Source organism: Moschus berezovskii, chromosome 15 (genome assembly GCF_049115385.1).
Source record: "Moschus berezovskii isolate FMDL1 chromosome 15, NW_MosBer_1.0, whole genome shotgun sequence".
Taxonomy (NCBI): Eukaryota; Metazoa; Chordata; class Mammalia; order Artiodactyla; family Moschidae; genus Moschus; species Moschus berezovskii.
Window position 1 is genome coordinate 76,684,310 of NC_142474.1, and position 24,570 is coordinate 76,708,879.

The following is a 24,570-nucleotide window of genomic DNA, read 5'->3' on the forward strand; positions in this document are numbered from 1 at the left end:
TCTTTCAGACCTTGCTTGCCAGGAGCTGTAGCAGCAGAAAGATGGCCACCGGCTTTCAGATATTTAATTAGAATGCTTCTAATTGGTTTTAGTTCTAGTTGGAACCCAGCTGCAAAGAAGTCTTAGAAATTTAATGTTTAGATTTCTGGTCTCCCTGACTAAGGAAGGGTGGAACGGAATACAGAGGCAATCTATAGTTTATACTGCAGTTTTAAAAAATGAAATCAGTGTCTTAAGGAAAGATCTGCATTTCTATGTTCATTGCAGCATTATTCACAGTAGTCAAGATATGGAAACAACCTAAATATCTGTCAGCAGATAAACAGGTAAAGAAAACGCCACATACACACACACACAGAGAGAAATATTATTCAGCCTTAAAATAGAAGGAAATCCTGCCATTTACAACATGGATAAACCTTCAGGTCATTATGCTAAGTGAAATAAGCCAGACATAGAAGGATAAATACTTCATGATCTCACTGTGGAATCTGAAAAAGTCAGACTCATGAAAACAGTAGAATGGTGGTTGCTAGGGCCTGAGGGGTAGGGGAATAGGGAGATGTTAGAGAGTACAAAGTTCCCATTATATAGGATGAGTAAGTCCTGGAGATCTAATGTATAGCATGGTGACTATAATTCATAATACTGTATTGTATGCTTGAAATTTACTGAGAGTAGATTTGAAGTGTTTTCACACAAAAGTTCTAAAAATGGTAACTGTGTGAGGTGATACATGTTAATTAGCTTGATTGTGGTCATCGTTTCACATTACATACGTATATCAACACATTATACTGTACATTTTATATGTAATTCTTGTCAATTATACATAAGTAAAACTGGAAAAAATGGCTTTCTCTTGGGCGTATAATGAAATCCCAATTTTGTTCAGGAGGAAAATCCCTGTCTACTGCAGTTTTAAATAGTGTTAAATTGTGTGTGTGTGCTCAGTCATGTCCCCCTCTTGTGATCCCATGGACTGCAGACTTCCAGGCTCTTCTGTCCTTGGGATTTTCCAGGCAGTAGTACTGGAGTGGGTTGCCATTTCCTTCTCCAGATCTTCCCCCACCCAGGGATTGGACCTGAATGTCCTGCATCTCCTACATTGGCAGGTGGATTCTTTACCACTGAGCCACCTGGGAGCCAAGTGTTAAGATTAAGCCTAAGTAAACAGTGAACTGCACTTTTTCTTTTTTTTAATTTACGTTTGAATTTACAGATAGTACAATTCACATCTTTGGTTTGAGTAATATGAGTTTTGCCAAATGTATTGAGTCACGTAACCACTGACATAATTGGGATACAGAGATAATTGGGATACAGAGCAATTCCATCACTCTGAAAAAATTCTTTTCTTGCTGCCTGTTTGTAGCCAAGCCCTTTCTATATTCTTAATCCCTGGACCTCTGATCTGCCCTCCATCATTAATACCTTTGCGATTGCCAGAATGGCATAGAAATGGAACAGTACAATTTGTGTTTAATAAAACATCTACTTCTGCTTTACTGATTATGCCAAAGGCTTTGACTGTGTGGATCACAACAAACTGTGGAAAATTCTTAAAGAAATGGGAATACCAGACCACCTTCCCTGCCTCCTGACAAATCTGTATGCGGGTCAAGAAGCAACAGTTAGAACCAGATGTGGAAGAACAGACTGGTTCCAGGTTGGGAAAGGAGTACGTCAAGGCTGTATATTGTCACCCTGCTTATTTAACTTATATGCAGAGTACATCATGAGAAATGCTGGCCTGGAGGAAGCACAAAGTGGAATCAAGATTGCCGGGAGAAACATCAATAACCTCAGGTATGCAGATGACACCACCCTTATGGCAGAAAGCGAAGAACTAAAGAGCATCGCAATGGAAGTGAATGAGGAGAGTGAAAAAGTTGGCTTAAAACTTAACATTCAGAAGACTAAGATTATGGCATCCGGTCCCATCACTTCATGGCAAGTAGATGGGGAAACAATGACAGACTTTATTTTCTTGGGTTCCAAAATCACTGCAGGTGGTGACTGCAGCCATGAAATTAAAAGACACTTGCCCCTTGGGAGAAAAGCTATGACCGACCTAGGCAGTATATTAAAAAGCAGAGACATTACTTTGCTGACAAAGGTCCATCTAGTCAAAGCTATGGTTTTTCCAGTAGTCCTGTATGGATGTGAGAGTTGGACTATAAAGAAAGCTGAGCACTGAAGAATTGATGCTTTTGAACTGTGATGTTGGAGAAGACTCTTGAGAGTCCCTTGGACCGAAAGGAAATCAAACCAGTCAATCCTAAAGGAAATCAGTCCTGAATATTCATTGGAAGGACTGATGCTGAAGCTGAAATTCCAATACTTTGGCCACCTGATGAGAAGAACTGACTCACTGGAAAAGACCCTGATGCTGGGAAAGATTGAAGGCAGGAGGAGAAGGGGACAACAGAGGATGAGATGGTTGGATGGCATCACTGACTCGATGGACATGAATTTGAGCAAGCTACGGGAGTTGGTGATGGACAGACAGGGAGGCCTGGTGTGCTGTAGTCGTGGGGCTGCAAAAATTTGCACATGACGTAGTGACTGAGCTGAACTGAACTCGACATTGGTACAATGTTTCTTCTCTGTTGTACTCTCTGTTAAGTCACTTCAGTCATGTCCGACTCTTGGCAACCCTGTGGACTGTAGGCTGCCAGGCTTCTTTGTCCATGGGTTTTTCCAGGCAAGAATAGAGGAATGCGTTGCCATGCCCTCCTCCAAGGGATCTTTCCCACCCAGGGATCAAGTCTGTTTCTGTTATGTCTCCTGCGTTGGCAGGTGGCTTCTTTACCACTAGCACCAGTTCTCTGTTCATTATGGATGTTTTATTTATTTCTTATTGCTGAGTGGCCTTCCACTGTAAGTATTTACCATTCATATCTTTCATTCCGAGCGTATTGAAATTTTGAGAGTATCCTTTTCTTTAAAATCTCCTTATATATTTTTAAATAGCTCTACTTTGCCTTTTAGTCATGGCAAAGAAATGAAGTGGAAAAATATCTTCCCTTTCCTGGACGACTCTGAACTAGGTGTTCTTTATGACAGTTCATCAAGTTATGTAGTCTAATTATGATTCCTGAATAGGAGCACAATAATGAGACAAATCTCAAGAAATGGAATTTTTTTTTCTCTTCTAGCAGTTAGACCAAGTACCTAGAATGTAGCAGATGCCAATTCTTATCAGATCAATGAGTTTTCCAAAAGATGAAATACTTTTTACATGAATTATTTTTTGGTGAGTACCAGATTAGAAGTGAAAGGCCAATGAAGGTCATGTAAATTTTTATTTTAAAAAATAGAATAATGTTTTACGGTATTTACAGAGAGCCTTTCCTGTAGACAACTTTCAGTCTAGTTTGATGATTCATTGTAGAAATAAGTTTATCAATTATAGTAGGATAAAACAGTATCAGCTAACAGCTAAGAAAGGAGAAAAGGTTAAATCATTCAGTTTCAGGTTCTTAAAGGCCTTAGTGGGCAGAATATTCATCCCGTTTGAGGACTTATCCACCATCTCTTTTCTGAAGGGTTCTGTGATCATTCATTATGTCAAATTTCTTATGTCAAGTTTATATCTTTAATCATATTTGTAAAGCAGAACCTTTATAGCACGGTACTTTCTTAGGCGCATTTGAATGATCAAGAGTTACGAAACCAAGCAGTTTTCTTATACTTACTGTACCCTAGATATACTGTATGTTTTACTCATCTCATAACCTTATAGGGTTCGGAGAAGGCGATGGCAACCCACTCCAGTACTCTTGTCTGGAAAATCCCATAGACGGAGGAGCCTGGTAGGCTGCAGTCCATGAGGTCACTAAGAGTCGGACACGACTGAGCGACTTCACTTTGACTTTTCACTTTCATGCATTGGAGAAGGAAATGGCAACCCACTCCAGTGTTCTTGCCTGGAGAATCCCAGGGACGGGGGAGCCTGGTGGGCTGCCGTCTATGGGGTCGCACAGAGTCGGACACGACTGAAGTGACTTAGCAGCAGCAGCAGCAACCTTATAGGGCAGGTAGTATTATTGAAGTGAAGTTGCTCAGTCCTGTCCGACCCTTTGCGACCCCATGGACTGTAGCCTACCAGGCTTCTCCATCCATGGGATTTTCCAGGCAAGAGTACTGGAGTGGCTTGCCATTTCCTTCTCCAGGGGATCTTCTTGACTCAGGGATTGAACCCAGGTCTCCCGCATTGCAGGCAGATGCTTTACTGTCTGAACCACTAGGGAGTAGCATTATTACCAACATTTAAGTGTTAAGAAAGCTCAGATATCTTCCCAAGCTTAATATAGCTCATCAAGAAGAACTGGAACCCAGGGCTGCCTGGTAACAAAGTCCATGCTTTTAACCACTAAGCTTTAGCTTTTCTGTTGTGGGTAAGTTATTTCATGTATAGCCAATTACGTGCATTTATCATGAAGATGATACCTGCTTGTCTAGAGTACTTGCTTCCATTAATCATTTTGAACAGTGTGAATTATGAGTAAGTAATACATCCTGCATCCCAGTGAGATAACTAGTAACCCTGAGCTTCTTCCAAAAAGGGTTGCCCACATGCAAATTTAGCAGAGTTCTCTACAGCATTGTGCCTGAGAAGTCAGAAGTCACATTTAATGTCCAGGCTAACCTCATTAGCTGGGGCTTTTAGAGTGTGTACTTATTGGATTTTAGAGGGACTTGTTTTAACCTGATGTATAAAAACCTTAATAACAGAACTTTGTTCTAGTGGGGTTACACTATATCATTTGAAAATAATCTGTTGAAATTAAATCAGATCAGTGCCTTGTAGTTAAAGCATTCGCAGCACTTTAGTAGACATTAAAAATGCTCTGCCAAAGAGGATGCTGACTGGTGATCAGAAATTCAAGATGGAGTGTGACTAATGCCCTACATGCTGGTTATCATCATAAAGTGTTTATAAAGGGCTCCGACTTAGATGATCAAGCTGCCTGACCCCCCCAATCACAGGTAAGCCTGGACAAAATTGTTTTAGCATAAGTACTATACATTTCACTGTGGCAAGTCATGTACTTTCTAGGTTCTTTTATGCAAAGCTAATAAGCTACAAGAGAGGCCATTAATCGAATTGCTTTGAAGTGTGTTCCATTTCCAAGAGTGAGTAGATGTGACTCGTTTCACACTGTGCACACCCTTAAAATAAAAAGATGGTCTAGGTTGATGCCAGACAATATCAATTTGCTCTGGTGTCTACTGAAAAGGTCCTCATAGTTTGTTCCCTGGGAGGAATTGACTTATTAATAGCTTGCGAGCTTCTGATTACAGGAATCAATCTTCTCATTTTGTTTTGCCTCTTGTTACATAGTACAGTATCTGATATAAAGCAGGTATGTGTGTTTGAGTGTAAAAATCTTCAAAGTTCCAAACCTGAGAACCCTTCAGGGGAATGGAAATCTTTGATTTCTTTGAGTCCTCATTTGGTATATATTAGTGTTTATGTCTACCCCACCGACCCCCACAAGGGACTGGCCGGTGGTGACCCTGATCACCGAGGACGACTGGCACTACACCATCCCCGTCCGAGTGTGCGAGGAGACCGGCCTGTGAGCCGCGCTCGGCCGCCTGGCCACGCGGCGGAGGGCGCGGGCAGACCCTCGCTGGGGCCTCGGACCTGCAGGTCCCTGAGCCCCACCTCTGAGGACGCCTGGGCCCAGTGAGCCTCGCCGGACTGCAGTGTTCTGGGGTCTAGCTTTGGCGAATCACCAGTAACTGTGATTTTTTCCCCCTCATTGATGACGCGGTGTGTTTCCGTGGGGGCCTTCAGAGCACACCTGTCAAACGGTGCAAACTACACCTCCTCCATAAAACACACACTTCTATATCAGAGCATTCACGTCCTGGACAGAAAAGGGTCCAAAGCGCTCTCTCATAGTAAACCGGCTTTCCGTTTTTTGGAGAGTCGGACACGACTGAGCGACTGAACTGAACTGAACTGAACGTTTGTTCTGGTGGTCACGGCGTCTGCGTGCCCTTTCTCTACATCTGTGCGATCGGTTCACGTGGTAGAAGTCGGGGGCAGAGCCTGCCAACAGCCCAGCATCCTATGCTAGTCTCACCCAGCAGTGGTTTGAATCCACATGTTAATTCAGTTCAGTTCAGTTCAGTTCAGTCGCTCAGTCGTGTCCGACTCTCCGCGACCCCATGAATCACAGCAGGCCAGGCCTCCCTGTCCATCACCAACTCCCGGAGCTCACTCAAACTCATGTCCACAGAGTCGGTGATGGCATCCAGCCATCTCATTCTCCGTCGTCCCCTTCTCCGCCCGCCCCCAACCTTTCCCAGCATCAGAGTCTTTTCCAGTGAGTCAACTCGTCGCATGAGGTGGCCAAAGTATTGCAGTTTCAGCTTTAGCATCAGTCCCTCCAATGAACACCCAGGATTGATCTCCTTTAGAATGGACTGGTTGGATCTCCTTGCAGTATAAGGTTAAAGTTGTTCTAAGCCAAGTGTCTCGGAGAAGGCAGTGGCAACCCCACTCCAGTACTCTTGCCTGGAAAATCCCATGGATGGAGGAGCCTGGTGGGCTGCAGTCCATGGGGTTGTAAAGAGTTGGACACGACTGAGCGACTTCACTTTCACTTTTCACTTTCATGTATTGGAGAAGGAAATGGGAACCCACTTCAGTGTTCTTGCCTGGGGAATCCCAGGGACGGCGGAGCCTGGTGGGCTGCCGCCTATGGGGTCGCACAGAGTCGGACACGAATGAAGTGACTTAGTAGCAGTATTTATTTAAAAACAGTGTAATGGAGTGTAGTGGTGAACACTCCATTTTATTTAAAAACAGTGTAATGGAGAAGGGCAGAGCAACCCACTCCAGTATTGTTCCCTGGAGAATCCCAGGGACAGGGTAGTCTGAGGGGCTACAGTCCATGGGGTGACAAGGAGTTGAACTTGAGTGAAGCTACTGAGCATGAAAGAACAATGTAAAGAACATCTGACATAGGTAAGTGTTTTGCAGGAGGGATAATGATATACATAGTTTTGTAAAGCATATAATCAAGGGTGAAAGACCTATACATGGATCCTAGTGTGATTCTATGACTACTTTTATTATTATTCCTGCCTAACATTCATTGAGAAATTTTAATTAGATGTCAGACTCTTTCTCAGCATTTCTGTATTAACTCATTTAATCCTCAAAACAGTTCTACTGAAGTAGGCACTATGATTGTCTCCATTTTACAAACAAGGCATCTAAGGTATCAAGAGATGAGGGAATGCACTGAAGATCACACAGCTGTAAAAGGTGTAGTTGGGATTTGAATTTAGGCCATCTGACTCCAGAGCCTTTACTTGTATGTACTGGAGTCTGCTGGTCTGGGAGACCAGATGGGAGAAGCAGGGAGTCACTAATAAGGTGGATTAGAGAACTCCTCCTGGAATCCTTGACATCCATGTTAAGTCATGGATGATGGGCAGGGGTTGCCAAGAAAAAAGTGGGATGCAGACAGTGTAAGAGTATTCCGTTTGGATGGTCCCTCATATACAGAATTGGTCATTGTGGATTGGGAGTATATGTGTGCGCGCGTGCGTGTGTGTGTGTGTATTTGGGGTGGATGATTAAAGAATGATTAAAGTGAAAGTCGTTCAGTCATGTCTAATTCTTTGTGACCTCATGGACTGAATTTTCCAGAATTCAGAATACTGGAGTGGGTAGCCTATTCCTTCTGCAGCGGGTCTTCCCGACACAGGAATCAAACCGGGGTCTCCTGAATTGCAGGGGGATTCTTTACCAACTGAGCTACCAGGGAATCCCTAAAGAATGATTGGAGAAAAGTCACCCGTCCAACCCCACACACAGCGAAGAAACTACGTAATAAAGAGAACTCCACAAACTGCAAGAAGAGGGAAAGGCCACCCCAAGCAAAGCAATATAAGCAAGATGAAGAGGCAGAGAAATACCCAGCAAGTAAAGGAACAAGATAATTGCCCACCAACACAAACAAAAGAAGAAGATATAGGGAATTTACCTGATAAAGAATTTCAAATTTTGATGGTGAAAATGATTCAAAATCTTGAAAGCAAAATGGAGTTACAGATAAATAACCTGGAGAAAAGGATTGAGAAGATGGAAGAAAGATTTAATAAGGACTTAGAAGAAATAAAAAAGAGTCAATATACAATGAATAATGCAATAGATGAGATCAGAAACACTCTGGAGGGAACAAACAGTAGAATAACAGAGGCAGAAGACAGGATAAGCGAACTAGAAGATAGAATTGTAGAAATAAATGAAACAGAGAGGAAAAAAGAAAAACGAATTAAAAGAAATGAAGACAATATTAGAGACCTCTGGGACAATGTTAAATGCTCCAACATTCGAATCATAGGAGTCCCAGAAGAAGAAGACAAAAAGAAAGACCATGAGAGAATACTTGAGGAGATAATAGTTGAAAACTTCCCTAAAATGGGGAAAGAAATAATCACCCAAGTCCAAGAAACCCAGAGAGTCCCCAACAGGATAAACCCAAGGCGAAATACTCCAAGACACATATTAATCAAATTAACAAAGATCAAACACAAAGAACAAATATTAAAAGCAGCAAGGGAAAAGCAGCAAATAACACATAAGGGGATTCCCATAAGGATAACAGCTGATCTTTCAACAGAAACTCTTCAAGCCAGAAGGGCGTGGCAAGACATACTTAAAGTGATGAAAGAAAATACCCTACAGCCCAGATTACTATACCCAGCAAGGATCTCATTCAAATATGAAGGAGAAATCAAAAGCTTTACAGACAAGCAAAAGCTGAGGGAATTCAGCATCACCAAACCGGCTCTCCAACAAATGCTAAAGGATCTTCTATAGACAGGATACACAGAAAGAGTGTATAAACTTGAACCCAAAGCAATAAAGAAAATGGCTACGGGATCGTACTTATCAATAATTACCTTAAACGTAAATGGGTTGAAATTTTCAAAAAGGCTAGGAAACAATTCTCATAGCCATCAATAGTTCAGTGTTGAGTTCATGAATAGTTTTTAAAGTTTGGGACAAACTGTAGTATTTGCTATTTGAAGTACCATTTGTAATTGGCATATTACGATGTAACATTGGTCTTCATTTCCATCTTAAAACGCCTAAAAATGCCTAACAGGTTTTTAGATTTGTGAATTTTAGTTGAAATGTATTTTACGATGTTACTAAACCTGCAGAAATATTGAAATATTTCAGAGAACTTATTCACTGTACATTTAATTTATTTTATTTATAAAAGTTATGAACTGTAGAAAGTTTTACTTGTTGGGTCAAATGCTTGTTGCTTCAAATGCTTGTTGCATTTGAAGTGCTAGTTACAAGAAAATCAAATACCTTCAATGTATAAATGCTATTAAGTTTTTAAAGGACTCTGGAGTATAAGTAAGTTTGTTTAAAGAAATTTAGTCTGTTCAACTTGAAAAAAATAAATAAATAAAATTGGAAAAAAATAAAAATAAAATGACAAATGAAAAAAAAAATTGGAGAGACAGATTATGTAAGTGATCATAAAGCTGTGTTGTTAAATGGAATTTTCATCTTGTTGGCAGTGAGCCATTGAAAGATTTAATCATGTAACTTGATAAAGCTTGCATTTTTTATTGACGTATAGTTGATTTACAATATTATGTTAGCTTCAGGTATACAACAGAGTGATTCAGTTATTTATTATATATATATGTGCACACACATACAGATAAGTGTGTGTATACAGATTCTTTTCCATTATTAGTTAGTACAAGATGTTGAATATGGTTCTCTGTGCGACATATTAAGTTCCTGTCGTTTATCATTTTTATATATACTAGTGTGTATCTGTTAACCCCAGACTCCTCATTTGTCCTTTTCTCCTCTGCTTCCCCCTTTGGTAACTATGTTTATGTTCTATGTCTGTGAGTCTGTTTCTGTTTTGTAAATAGATTCCATGTATTAGTGTTATCTTGTAATCATTTGTCTTTGTCTGACTTACTTGATTTCGTGTGATAATCTCTAGGTGCATCTGTGTTGCTACAAATGGCAATATTTCATTCCTTTTTATAGTTAATATTCCATTGAACATGTTTACCATGTCTTTTTTTATCCATTTATCCATTAATGGACACTTGGGAAACAGTGGAAACAGTGTCAGACTTTATTTTTGGGGGGCTCCATAATCACTGTGGATGCTGATTGCAGCCATGAAATTAAAAGACGCTTACTCCTTGGAAGGAAAGTTATGACCAACCTAGACAGCAATCAGCATCCACAGTGATGTATACGGTTTGAGTCATCGTAGTTTTGAGCTGTGTTTCTCTTATAATTAGGGATATTAGTATCTTTGCATGTGCCTGTTGGCCATTTGTATGTCTTCTTTGGAGAAATGTCTATTTAGATCTTCTGCTCATTTTTTGAAAAAACTTGTGTTTTTAGAAAAGTTCGTTGGCTTTCGGTGTAGAGAATAACAGGAAGGACAGGGGGCAGACTGTGGGCAGAAAGAGTAACCAGGAAACTTTGCAGCAGCCAGGAAGGAGCGTGATGGACACTGGCCTTGGCTGGGGTGAGAAGGGGGCAGATTCGGGAGAGATCCAAGGGGTAGAGTCAGCAGGACTTCATGGACAGTAGAGAAGTGTTAGCGGGAAGAGCTGCATTTAGAGTTTTAAAGAATGAACTGTGAATGTCGTGGTTCCTGCTCTAGACCAGTGTTGTCTTGTTCTCCTAGTTCGTTTTCTGTAGGAAGGATGGGTTAGGGTTAGAGGAGCAGGCGTGTTTGGTTTTCTATGGACTTTTGGTCCATTTGGTTGTCTCTAAAATGTTTCTTGAATTCATGCTACTTGTAGCAGTAAACAGAAAGTAAACTTTCAGTGAACTGTTGATGTGTGCAGGCCCTTATGAACAATACTGCTAATTCGCCATTAGAAAGGGAATGAAATACAAAAGTAAGATGAAAGGAATTATACAAATCTTTTCCACATAATGCTCCTTAGGTGCTAAGATTGGACATGTCTTTTACCTTCAAATAATTATATTCTGACTTTGTTCTGTTTTTATACATGTAAACATATGTTTGAAATTGCCCTGTTCATGAGCCTTCATGCGTATGGTTGGGAACAACAAATTGATTTCCATCAACCGTGGGTAATGTGTTTTTATAATGAGAAGTTCTATCCTCGAACATACCACAGTGTTAAAGACAAGAGCATTGCTTGTCCTGTGAAAACCATGCCTGTGCTTCTCCTCTGTGCTTTGCTTCTGGGGTACCTCCCTGGGCGACAGAAGCCGTGTCTCATTTGAGCATTTCTCTTCTGGCCGATAAGGTTTTATTTGTGGCTCAAGAGAGCAAATAAATGTATTGCATAAATATCCCCTCATTATCTGAAGGTCTTGCTTTTTCTATACAATCCAGGCTTTCAAATGATAAAATTCTTAGCTTACATAAGATTTTTTAAAAAATCGGTGGTAGTTATTTGGTCCATTTCCTCCTTCTCTCTTTTAGCTTTTGCAATATTAATATTAGTCCATTCAAGTGAAAAAAATGGTTAAGATGTTTGAAAAACTTTTTTCCAGCTTGGGATTCTTTGAATGCAATGGGAGCTCTTTATAATTTCCATATGGCAGGAAATGCCACACTGACAATCACAGGAATAATGCTTTATGACGCTTCTAGTGAGACAGCATTACCGGGGTCGGGGAGGAAACAGGGCACATAGTCAGATGGGCCTGTATTCATAGGAGATTAGACTTCAAAGAAAGCTAAACTGCTAATGCAGTGTTTAATCTACCCAGGTAAGGAGCTAACTGCTTCACAGGCACTTTCTCATGTGACTTTCCCGAGAGGAGGGAAATGAGGTTGGGAAGATTAGCTAGGCACACTTTTTGTTGTACGAGGGATAGAGATAAATTTGGACCTAGCTTTTCCGATGTCAGAGTTTATTTTTTAATCAATACAGTATCCTTTATTTGCAAGTGGGGCTGTTTCAGGGGAGAACACAGGAGAAAGGTAGGGAGAGGGAGAAGGGAAGGAAAAGAGAAACTGCATAGCTGCTGTAACAAAGAGAGCCGTAGATTGATCACAGCTCAGATATGGCACACGCTTATTTTGGCTTATCTGGCAATACTGGCCTGTGGAGGGTGGCGGGGCTGCTACTCTTTTCAGGTGTTCAGGGATCCAGGCTACTGAGAGCTTGGTCATCTTTACCATGTAGCTGTGAAGCTCCATGAAGGATGATGCGGTCCACCTCAAGGGGGCAGATTGCAGAGAGGAATAAGTGTGTCAGAGAGGATTTCATGGACATGCCTAGTTATGACACACATCACTAACACACTCACAGGCCAGGACTAAGTTACACAGTTCTGCCTGATGCAGTGGAGGCAGATGGCTGGAGCCAGGTGTGGAATCCTCAAAGAGGAGGAAGGCACGGATTTGGATGATTTGTCTGGAACCAAGAATGGATCACAGGTTCCTGTTACAATCAAGTCTTTGCGTACACATTTATATTTTGTGTCCTTAAGCACTGAAGAATTGATGCTTTTGAACTGTGGTGCTGGAGAAGACTCTTCACAGTCCCTTGGACTGCAAGGAGATCCAACCTGTCAATCCTAAAGGAAATCAACTCTGAATATTCATTGGAAGGACTGACGCTGATGCTGAAGCTCCAATACTTTGGCCACCTGATGCGAAGAACTGACTCATTGGAAAAGACCCGGATGCTGGGAAAGATTGAAGGCGGGAGAAGAAGGAGATGACAGAGGATGAGATGGTTGGATGGTGTCACTGACTCAATAGACATGAGTTTCAGCAAACTCTGGGAGGTAGTGAAGGACAGAGAAGCCTGGCGTGCTGCCAGGGTCGCAAAGAGTCGAACACAACTGAGTGCCTAAACAACAACAAATGCTTTGTGAGAGAGGGATCATTTGTCTCATTTTACAGAGCAAAGAATTGAGACCCCAGGAGTTGCCAAGGCCATGTGGCTGTCGTGCAGTACAGCTGGCACCCCTGCCTTACTCCATGTTATTTCTTTCTGGGTCCTGATCTTTCTTCCCTTCATGCTACCTATGCTATCTGTCCTTTCGTTCTCTGTTCCAGTCGAATCCTTTGATGGGAAGCAATTCTAGAGAGCAAGATTCAAATCTCAGTTAATTTTGTGCTTCTCAAAATATGGTCCATGGTCCAGCAGCATCAAGATCACCAGGGAGCTTGTCTAACAGACTCAATTTCCGTCTCCACTCCAGACCTGCTGAATATCCAGTCATTCCAAGAGGCTTCCCGGGTGATTTGGATGGGAAAGCCTGAGCTCCTGCAGGCTAGCTTCTCCACCCAATCCTGCCATCTGACTATTCTTTCATCTCTGCCTGAGACGAAGTGGGTTCCCTCTGTCACAGGATATAACCAGTTGAGTAAAATTTCAACCTGTATATCGAGTAAACATGTTTAACATAGAAAGGATGACACAGCAACATAATATTGGGTGATCGCTCAGCTCAATTTTTGAACAGCACAAGCTGTTTTCATAGATAAGCCAAACAGGACTGAACAAAACAGAGGAAAAGAGAACAACCATTTAATTTTCTGAAAAGAGCAGCTTTGCTTTCTTTCCTCAGAATGTAGGAGTACTGCGTCCCTGGTTTTCCTGCTCCTGTTTACAGTTAGGGCCGAAGCAGGTTGAAGTTACACATTCTCAGACCACCTGACCCCTGATTCCCGTTTCCCAGGGTAGTTCAATCCCTACTGTATCAGCTGTTAACCTTGCCCGCTGATTGCTGGATTGTTAATGGTTGATGAGTGTCAGGGAGGTTCTTTTCTTGTGGTGAGAGCCTTTCCCTTTTGAGTCTTATGATAATCATTTCCTTATGTTGCCAGTCACCACAGAGGAGGAGGGAAGGGAGATAAGCATCCAAAGGCCCTAAATGCCAGGATGGATGACCAGACGCCTTTCCTACATGCAGGAGGAGTGACGCCTGAAGTACACAGCTAAAGGGACATGCAGACAGGCATTACTGCTTTGAAACAGTAAAATAAAACTTTTCCAGAAGTTTTTCAGCCTTGATCATTCTACTCTGTGTATGTGATTTTTCCATAAAACAGCAAATCAGGAATAGTCCCACTGCTCTAGTCTGACTGCGTACAGCCACCACTGCATGCCTGTTGCCTTAGAAGGGAACTTTAGGCCATTTTTATTCAATTAAATATCACAGGCCACTCAGAACAAATATTTCCATCTTTCTTGGAGATTTGGACACAGAGAATAGTAACTTGCTTAAGGTCAGAGCAAGAAGAATTCCAGCTGCATGGAGTCTCCCTGTTACAACTCTATCAGTTAATTCATGGTGGGCAGGAAAGGTGGCTTGCAGACAGTAAGGCCTTGATACCTGTCAGTGACCTTCTTCTAATAAACTTAGGTGCTCTGTAAATCAAGGAAGTTGTCTGCCATTCTCAGACTAGTATATTTCATTACAGCCAAATTGAAAAAGAATTGGTATTGATGTTCCATTGGCAAGATTTCCAGGCGGGATATGATTTATAGGAACAGCATCAGGCCTAAGAGTGGCTCACATGGGACATCTGGAGACAGCTGTCTTAAGTTTTCAAGTAGTTTGACTCAAGGGGAGCATAGAAAATTTCTTTATTTATAAAGTTCCAAAATTTCATTTCAGGAAAAGTTTGAGCAAACAAATGTGCTTACTAATTCACCCATGGTTACTCCAAAAGGCTCTCTCTTCACATTCATAGCTTGCTTGCTTGTGTGCTGAGTCCCTTCAGTTGTGTCTGATTCTTTGCCACCCTATGGACTGTAACCCGTCAGGCTCCTCTGTCCATGGGGATTCTCCAGGCAAGAATATTGGAGTGGGTTGCCATGCCCTCCTCCAGGGGATCTTCCTGACCCAGGGATTGAACCAGCGTCTCCTGTGTCTCCTGCATTGCAGGTAGATTCTCTACCTTTGAGCCACCAGGCAAGTCTACTCGTAACTTACTCTTTGCTCAATTTACATGCCGTACCCATTGCTGGGCACTGAGCTTAGCCCTCTGCATGCATTTATTTAATACCATCCTAATAAGGACTTATCATGTAGATATTCAGTTCAGTTCAGTTCAGTTCAGTCGCTCAGTCGTGTCCGACTCTCCGCGACCCCATGAACCACAGCACGCCAGGCCTCCCTGTCCATCACCAACTCCCAGAGTTCACTCAAACTCATGTCCACAGAGTCGGTGATGCCATCCAGCCATCTCATTCTTTGTCGTCCCCTTCTCCTCCCGCCCCCAACCTTTCCCAGCATCAGAGTCTTTTCCAGTGAGTCAACTCGTCGCATGAGGTGGCCAAAGTATTGCAGTTTCAGCTTTAGCATCAGTCCCTCCAATGAACATCCAGGATTGATCTCCTCTAGAATGGACTGGTTGGATCTCCTTGCAGTATAAGGGACTCTCAAGAGTCTTCTCCAACACCACAGTTCAAAAGCATCGATTCTTCGGCGGTCAGCCTTCTTCACAGTCCAACTCTCACATCCATACATGACCACGGGAAAAACCATTGCCTTGACTAGACGGACCTTGGTTGGCAAAGTAATGTCTCTGCTTTTTAATATACTATCAAGGTTGGTCCTGGGCATTTAGCCTGAGGAAGCTGCCAGGATCTCACAGCTTGCAGAAATATGTCATCTAATACAGTAATGGCTGTAGGTTTCCAATGAAAGCTGGCATGCAAGCTCACATTGTCTACATGGGCCATGACTACAGGCACTCAGCTCACTCATGAAAATGAGTTCATTCACTCATTCGTCATCATTTCTTTAAAAAACGTGTATTGAGAACTTAAACCATGTACAGGGAGGACCCAAAAATGAGAGTCACAGGTCCTGCCCTCCTGGAATTCCCCATCTAGTAGTTTATTAAATGTGGTATTGTATTTTCTGGGGCTTCCCAGGTGGTGCTAGTGATAAAGAATCCACATGCCACTGCAGAAGACATAAGAGACATGGGTTCGGACCCTGGGTCTGGAAGATTCCCTGGAGGAGGGCATGGCAACTCACTCCAGAATGCTTGCCTGGAGAATCCCATGGACAGAGGAGCCTGGTGGGCTACAGTCCATGGGGTCACAAAGAGTCAGACACGACTGAAGCAACTTAGCATACACATGCACACCTTGTATTTCTTCCTTGGTGGCTGCATTTTAGTAACACAAATATTTTGTAGGTTGGATGACAAGATTAAACAAGATGGTTAATAACCTTATGAGATCATGCACACCAAAATTTAGGGTGTGGCATTTGGCTGGAGAATGGGAAACTAAGGACAGATTGCAAAATTAAACCTTCACTTGCTAATTTATTCTTTTTCCTATATATTTCATCTGTATTCCTTTATCTGCAAGAATTGATTCATCTGATGTGTAAGGTTTTGAATGGAATATGCAAAGATAAATTGAATTTTCCATGCATCTAAGGTTTCTTTTAGGCTTAGACCTAAGCCTGAAATACTGATAATGACAGATGGAAAGGTTCATTGTCTTGGAGAGGTACGCGTGAAGTGCTGTGTGGTTCAAGGGAGGAGAGAACTAGAGAAAACTTTGAGGGGGAAGCAACATTTGAGCCAGACTTCACCAGATAGATTGAATTATAAAGTGGGGTGTGGGTTCATTTGAGGCAGAGAGAACTATAGAAAGGAAGGTACAGAGAAGAGGGACTAGCAAGAAATAAACCTGAACTTTGAGATATGAGAAGTACTTGCGAGGTGTTAATGATTGCCTCACTAAGCACCTTCCGAGAGCTCGTCATTATGTTGATAGATTTCTGTTTTGGAGATTGGACTATTTTTAAAATACAAGTAAGATAAAATCATCTAAAATTTTTTGAAGGTACATAAAATTATGAAAAGAAAAATTCCACAAGAAACCTTCACCTAATTGAAGTCACTGGCTAACATTTGAATATTTTCCTTCAAGTCTTTTGCATTTCGTTTCTGTACATCTTTGTGAATAGTTGAAATCATGTATTACATTCTACCTTTTCATTTAAAATGATACCAGCATTTACTTGTGTTATGAAAAAGCTCTTGGAAACCATCACATTGAATGACCTTGTGCTGTTCCATCACTTGGCTTTGTCACAGCTGACTTTACCCTGCCTAATTGTTGGAGGTCTCGGGTGTCCCATGCTCTCCACTATAAACAGACTGGCCGTTTTGTATTTTTCAGACGTTGAGGCCAAGACACTTCAGTAAGCTGAGGTGGGGGACTGACCTGTTCAGTTGCCAAGAGCAGAAGGAACCCAGAGACTTGGTACACAAAACTCAGCCCTGTGACTCGAGGTTCTGGGGCTGAAGACTGATTAGCTGTTGAAGTTCATGCCCTGAGAAGCCTGGCCTGAGTGGGCTACTGACCTTCTGACTCCCCGGAAGGAGACTCATTGACTGTCAGGCCCGAAGCTGTTTGGTGATTCCTCCCATTTCCCAGGGGAGATTGTATGTCAGGAAAGGACCAAACCATTGGATTTCCAAGTGGAGAAGAGGAAGCAGGAAGACCAGTGAGAGGGCGGAGGTGCTCTGCTCGCCCTCTTAGACCCGAAATACGGGATGCGCAGGAGGGAGGTGGGAGTCAGTCCTGAACTCAGTGGTTCTCACCACCTGTTAGTTGGAGTTCAGTTCAGTTCAGTTCAGTCGCTCAGTCATGTCCGACTCTCCGCGACCCCATGAACCACAGCACGCCAGGCCTGCCTGTCCATCACCAACTCCCGGAGTTCACTCAAACTCATGTCCACAGAGTCGGTGATGCCATCCAGCCATCTCATTCTCGGTCGTCCCCTTCTCCTCCCGCCCCCAATCACTCCCAGCATCAGAGTCTTTTCCAGTGAGTCAACTCGTCGCATGAGGTGGCCAAAGTATTGCAGTTTCAGCTTTAGCATCAGTCCTTCCAATGAACACCCAGGATTGATCTCCTTTAGAATGGACTGGTTGGATCTCCTTGCAGTCCAAGGGACTCTCAAGAGTCTTCTCCAGCACCACAGTTCAAAAGCATCAATTCTTCAGCAAGCAGCTTTCTTCACAGTCCAACTCTCACATCCATACATGACCACGGGAAAAACCATAGCCTTGACTAGACAGACCTATGTTGGCAAAGTAATGTCTCTGCTTTTTAATATACTATCTAGGTTGGTCATAACTTTCCTTCCAAGGAGTAAGCGTCTTTTAATTTCCTGGCTGCAGTCAGCATCTGCAGTGATTTTGGAGCCCCAAAAAATAAAGTCTGACATGGTTTCCACTGTTTCCCCATCTATTTCCCATGAAGTGATGGGACCAGATGCCACGATCTTTGTTTTCTGAATGTTGAGCTTCAAGCCAACCTTTTCACCCTCCTCTTTCACTTTCCTCAATAGGCTTTTTAGTTCCTCTTCACTTTCTGCCATAAGGGTGGTGTCATCTGCATATCTGAGGTTATTGATATTTCTCCCAGCAATCTTGATTCCAGCTTGTGCTTCTTCCAGCCCAGCATTTCTCATGATGTACTCTGCATAGAAGTTAAATAAGCAGGGTGACAATATACAGCCTTGATGTACTCCTTTTCCTATTTGGAAACAGTCTGTTGTTCCATATCCAGTTCTAACTGTTGCTTCCTGACCTGCATACAGGTTTCTCAAGAGGCAGGTCAGGTGGTCTGGTATTCCCATCTCTTTCAGAATTTTCCACAGTTCATTGTGATCCACACAGTTGGAGTTAGCAACCAGCAAAGCATTTTCTTTAGGACGAAACCTGAGGAGGAAGATCATACCTGCCTTGCTTGGATTGTGACTGTTGTCTCACACCCATGTTTATGACTGTTTCATTGTCTGCTCTAAGCCTGGCCTGCTTTTCATGGGTCCTTCTTATCTTTGGTCCCATCTTTCTTTTATGATTGTTCACTCTAAAAGGAGGTAATTGGATTGGAGGGAGACACAGGTTCTCATGGAGCACGCTGCAATCAATTCAGCTATTAAGTCCATCGTAAATCACAGCAGACAGCAGTTTAGCAGCAATGTGGTTCCATACACTGAGTGTGTTCATAGTAACAGCGCCTGGAGGCCTGCTTGTGTTATGGTTCAGCAAAGGAAAGGAGACAGGAAGGAGACTGTTAGCTTAGGGCAAAGAAACATCTGCTCCATGAGGCAAAAGAAAAAAAGAGAGTCATACCACATTTTACATAATAAATGCTGTTTTGAAAGTTTCTCTGGAATTAATTTCCTATCTTAAATCACTCTTCAAACTTTCTTAGGAACTTCACTTTTTAGAAGAACCATTTTATTTCTTGAGAGAAAGCAGAATTTCTTAAAAATGTGCTAACTCTGAGATGAGGCTGTCTTTATTCAAATCTTGGCTCCATCATTTAATAGCTTTGTGACTTTGGACCTATCTGGAAAACACACAAAATAATGGCAGTTATGACATAGGGTATTTATACAGACTAGATGTGAGAAAATATTTTCAAATACAGTATGGGAAATAAAATTCAATACTTAAAATATGACTGTAATTTAAATATATGTTAAAATATAAAAATAATGTTAGTTATTATGCAAGTGATACTATGCATATAAAATGAAATTTGGAACACTATTGTTCTTACTGTGAGCCACGTCTAGAGGACTAGTCACATAATTAGTACATTGAAAATAATTCATGGTATATTAGATTACAAGGATGGCATAAAAGCACTCCAGAGTGGGAGAGTTTCAAAGTAATTCAACTGAACTGTGAGTCTAAATAGATACATTAAACACAACTGAATTCTAAAATGTTTTACGTTCATCATATGATATTTTATCACCCATCTTTGTTCTACAGGTGTAGGTTCTTATATTAAAATCTATCTTTAGTTTGAAATGTGGAGCTGAATGATCTTGTGAAATTATATGGGAATGAGTTCAATTTTAGGTTCCCAGAAACTCTATGGTCAGATGGCCATACTTCCCTTCCATTTAGTTTCATTGGGGGATAAGCGGATATTGATGCATTAAACACACTCTAAAATTCCAGTCAATATTACATGACTACTTTATTTCTCTATATGTAAATTTATAAACAATGTCAGCCATCTGAGTTAAACAGAAAGTAAAACATCCAGGAGTGAAAAATATAGTTAAGTGTTGTGAAATGGCTGTTGCACAATCCCTGCTATAAAATGTTATTATGAAATCCAGATGCCCTCACTCAGAGCCTTCCTGATTCGTATTTATCACAGAATCTTTGCCTTACTTATTCTTCTGAACAGAATTGGAGCCATAAACAAAAACAATTTTGTAGTAAGCAAAGCCTGACATCAAAAGGAATATGGAACTTTGTTGCTGCTGCTGCTGCTAAGTCATGTCCGACTCTGTGCGACCCCATAGATGGAAGCCCAACAGGCTCCTCTGTCCCTGGGATTCTCCAGGCAAGAACACTGGAGTGGGTTGCCACTACCTTCTCCAGTGCATGAAAGTGAAAAGTGAAAGTGAAGTCGCTCAGTCGTGTCCGACTGTTAGTGACCCCATGGACTGCAGCCCACCAGGCTCCTCCGTCCATGGGATTCTCCAGGCAAGAGTACTGGAGTGGGTTGCCATTGCCTTCTCTGATGGAACTTTGTTACCACATGGCTAATCACCCAGTCATTTCTTTCCTCCTCCTTTTATTCACTCCTTCAAATATTCTATAATCACCTATGAAAATACCAGTTGGTTTGCTAGGCACTTGGTTTAGAGAAGCAGGTGGGGGAGATTCAAAGCCAAAGAAGAAACAGAGCTTTCTGTGTCACATTGCTCACAATCGAGTGGACAAATTGTGTTCATAATGATTAGTGTCATCCAGAAAAATAGCGTTATAGTTTTCAGTCCTTGTGTTAAATAGTCACAGAGAGTTGACTTTAATTTTGTTGTGTTCTCATACTCATGCCCTGGATTGCTTTTCTAATTTCTGATTACTGCCTTTATTCTTCCCTGGATATCCTTAGTCCTCTTTAATAGCATATTTATTGTAACATAATCAGAATGCTCACTAACCACTAGAGTTATGTAGAAAGATTTTATCCTATTTATCAGGTGTATCGGTTAGTTTTTGCTGGGTAACAAACCACCCTGAATTTTTATGGATTTAAAAAGCAGTCATTTTGTTTCTCTTTAATTCAGTGTGGGTGGTTGGGCAGGTTTCCTCATCTGGGATTTGTGGCCTCAGATGGTTGAGGTGATGGAAGCTTCTTATCTTGTGGTATCTCATCTTTCTTAATCTTTCTAACATGGTAGTCTTAAGGTTCCAAAGAGAAAAAAGAAAGGAAACCCTAATATGCAAGTATTTTCTTGTATCTGACTTGCATTAGAGCAACCCACATGCCCAAACCCATATCCAAGATCTATGTGGATAAATAGTCCCCCGCTCCTTTTTTTGACTGTGCTGCACAGCTTGTGGGATCTCAGTTCCCAGACCAGGGATTGAATCGAGACCACAGCCCAGAATCCTAACCTAGGCCATGAGGGAACACTCTAGTCTTTCCATCTTGATGGAGAAGCTCCAGGGTCACAAGGCAAAGGGGCACAGTACAGGCAGGGAAGGACTCTGTGGCTCTTTGTGTAGGTTATCTACAGTACCTGGAGAAGGTGCCACCCAGAGGGGACAGCCCACCTCTTCAGTGAGAGTCTGTCTGCTGGAATTGGTTCCCTGGCCCCCAGTGAGGATGGATGCAAAGAACGATGGGACATAAAGCCTTCTGAGCGGTTATGTGTCTCAAATGACAGAGTTTTGCCTTATTTGATTTACTCTCAACAAAATTCATTTAGGCCTTTGAGAGTCATATTTAAAGACAGGTGAGTTTCCATCTTTAGCCTCTTAGTGGTTGGAAGTGGGTCTCCTGATAGCTATGGAGTTGATGGAGGCAGGAAGTTTGTGGAGAGTGGTTTATGTTTTCACAAGCAAAATGATGACCTGCTTGTTGGTCCCATATAGTCTTCCAACTTCTCAAACATTACGTGTCCCATTTCCTAGCGCTGGGGTCCCCTGTAGCCATTTCACTTAATAAGTATCCTTATCCTTTACCCAACTGTCAGTGTTCTTTCCAGTAAGCCTCCCTGCCCTTGTCTCTCATGGGTATGGGTCATCTCAGTTCGGTTCGGTTCAGTTCAGTCGCTCAGTCGTGTCCGACTCTTTGCGGACTGCAGCATGAACTGCAGCATCCCAGGCCTCCCTGTCCATCACCAACTCCCGGAGTCCACCCAAACCCATGTCCATTGAGGCGGTGATGTCATCCAGCCATCTCATCCTCTGTCGTCCCCTCCTCCTCCTGCCCTCAATCTTTCCCAGCATCAGGGTCTTTTCAAGTGAGTCAGCTCTTTGCATCAGGTGGACAAAGTATTGGAGTTTCAGCTTCAGCATCAGTCCTTCCAATCAATGTCATCTCAGCTGTCTCTGATTTCCTGTAAAATGCTGTAGCACTTGTGTTATCTACCAGCCTCTTTACACTGCAGGATTTGAGTTCCTTTGTGTGCCTTATCCACTGTCAAATCCAAGACAGTGTCTAGTCTACCAAGGACATGATGGTATAACTGATAGATAGTCCCTTGGGGAAGAAGAAGATGATGATATTTGACCTGGTGCCCAAGTCTTTTCTCTTTATATTGTTAATGTTCTGTTTCATTTTCTCTCAAGTCATCAACATGTCAGACCATCGTCAAGTGTGGGTTCCTCTGTCAATTCCTCCATTGCAGAGAAGTCAGAAAGGGAGGCATATATTCGTCCCACACAGTGATTACTGAACATCAAGTTGTATCACACATGTTTTATATGACAGAGGCACAGCAGAAAACAAAAATACATAAAACTGATACTTTGGTGGAGGGATATACGAAATAAACATGATAAAGTATATAAAATGTTAGATGTCAAATATTGATGTGCTTTAGGTAGGGAAATAGAACAGGTGAGGAAAGAAACCTTAGTGACTGTGATAAGCTTTTTTGTGATGAGTAGCCAGACGGGGCCTCTCAAGTCTGGTGACATGTGAACAGCGTTTGACAGGGAGGAGCAGTCTGAACTGAGGGACTGGCGTATGCACAAGCCTTGAGACAGAACGGCCTGTCCGAGGACGGGAAGGAGGCCCATGGGACTGAAGTCCAGTGGGTGTGGGCAAGGGATAGGAGACGTGGGGAGAAGGTTTCAGGCTAGATCCTGTAGCCCTGTGGCACATGGCAGAGACTGGCATTTGTCCTGAGGGAGGCACGGGCTCCTGTTAGTAGAGGACAAAGAACCAGAGGCTTTGAGAATCATGTGGGTTTGGAGAGAGGCTTGAGAGAGGGAAGATGTGTGTCTCTGCACTGTGATCCTTTTTCTCCCTTTCCTCCAACACTGAGCAGGTTTTACCCTGCTGCATTCCATGAAAAACCACTCTCAAGACTGACTCTGTGCTAGTAAACCAATGTCTGTGGAAATGTATGTAATACTATTTGAACACTTTCTGGCACCAGAAACAGATACATGACTCAAAGACTATATAGGTGTTGTTGGTAATTCTTGCTATTTTACTAGACAGAATCCTTTTAAAATTGAGTCCCATAATTATGTATTGCTTTTATTCTAATTTATGTTTTCATGAATGGTTTTTAGAGTCTACATGGTTTTATACAGTCTATGTTAGTTTTACAGGTCTACATAGCGCTGCTTAGTTTTGGTAGAACCCAACTAAGTATATGTTAAAAATAAATAAGTAGCTATTTAACTTAAAATGACCGTGTTGTCATATGGCTCGCCGTGGGATGATATACAGGGCTGAGTATTGACTTTCTGCATGAAAAACCAACTTGTATCAAGAGCTTTTTCCACAAACTCATTTTTTAAAAATGAAAGCTTTAAAGAGCAGAGAGTGTTCTCTGTTGAGTGTGGTAGGAATATATTGAACATATATTTTTAATTTATTACAGAAGTAATATATTGTATTAAATGTATCCAGTATAGAAAATCTTAGAGTTCTTAGAAATGTCGTTGTAGTCAGTTCATCGTGACATTTTTTAAATCAAGCCAAATCAGCCTTGTAATGAACACATTCATTTATTTTCAAGGTAATTTAGTCATAGCCAAATTATTGGTTTCATATGATTAATATTGGGCTGTTGTGTGCATTGTTCAAAGAAAAAAAATTGAGTTATCATATTTACTTGCATTGGCTATCAGTAAATATACGCTGATGCTTGCCCCTGTTTTCTTGATATTGTCTTCCCAGTACCAGAATCAATAGGACCTTTAGAGTTCAGCAGAGGTTAGAATGCCCTACAGTCTCTAACAGTATCAGTTTCTATTGTGAAACAGAAGAGTCCCTTCAGTATGTAGGAAGCACTGTTCAGAGAACAAGAGCATTCTGCATACCTCATCTCTTCTACCTGGGGAGCCACCTTCAAAGTGAGATTATAAGCCTGTCCATTTTCAGAGGGAAACTCCTTGAAATAGGGTTTGTGGGATTGTCTTTTGGTTTCACAGTAATTGGTTGGTCAAACAGCTCTTGAAACTAGTCCCTCCCACTCTGAGTGCATTTTGCCGCCAGACTGAGTCTGTGGGCCTTTTGTAATCATGAGCTATCTTGTAGATGTGTATGTTG

At 41.9% G+C, this 24,570-nt stretch overlaps 1 protein-coding gene across 10 annotated transcripts in view; it reads left to right on the forward strand.

Annotated features, from left to right (window-relative positions):
• PLCB4 (phospholipase C beta 4) overlaps positions 1–24,570 on the forward strand; it is a 489,193-nt gene that overhangs the window by 231,999 nt on the left and 232,624 nt on the right. The window lies entirely within an intron of this gene.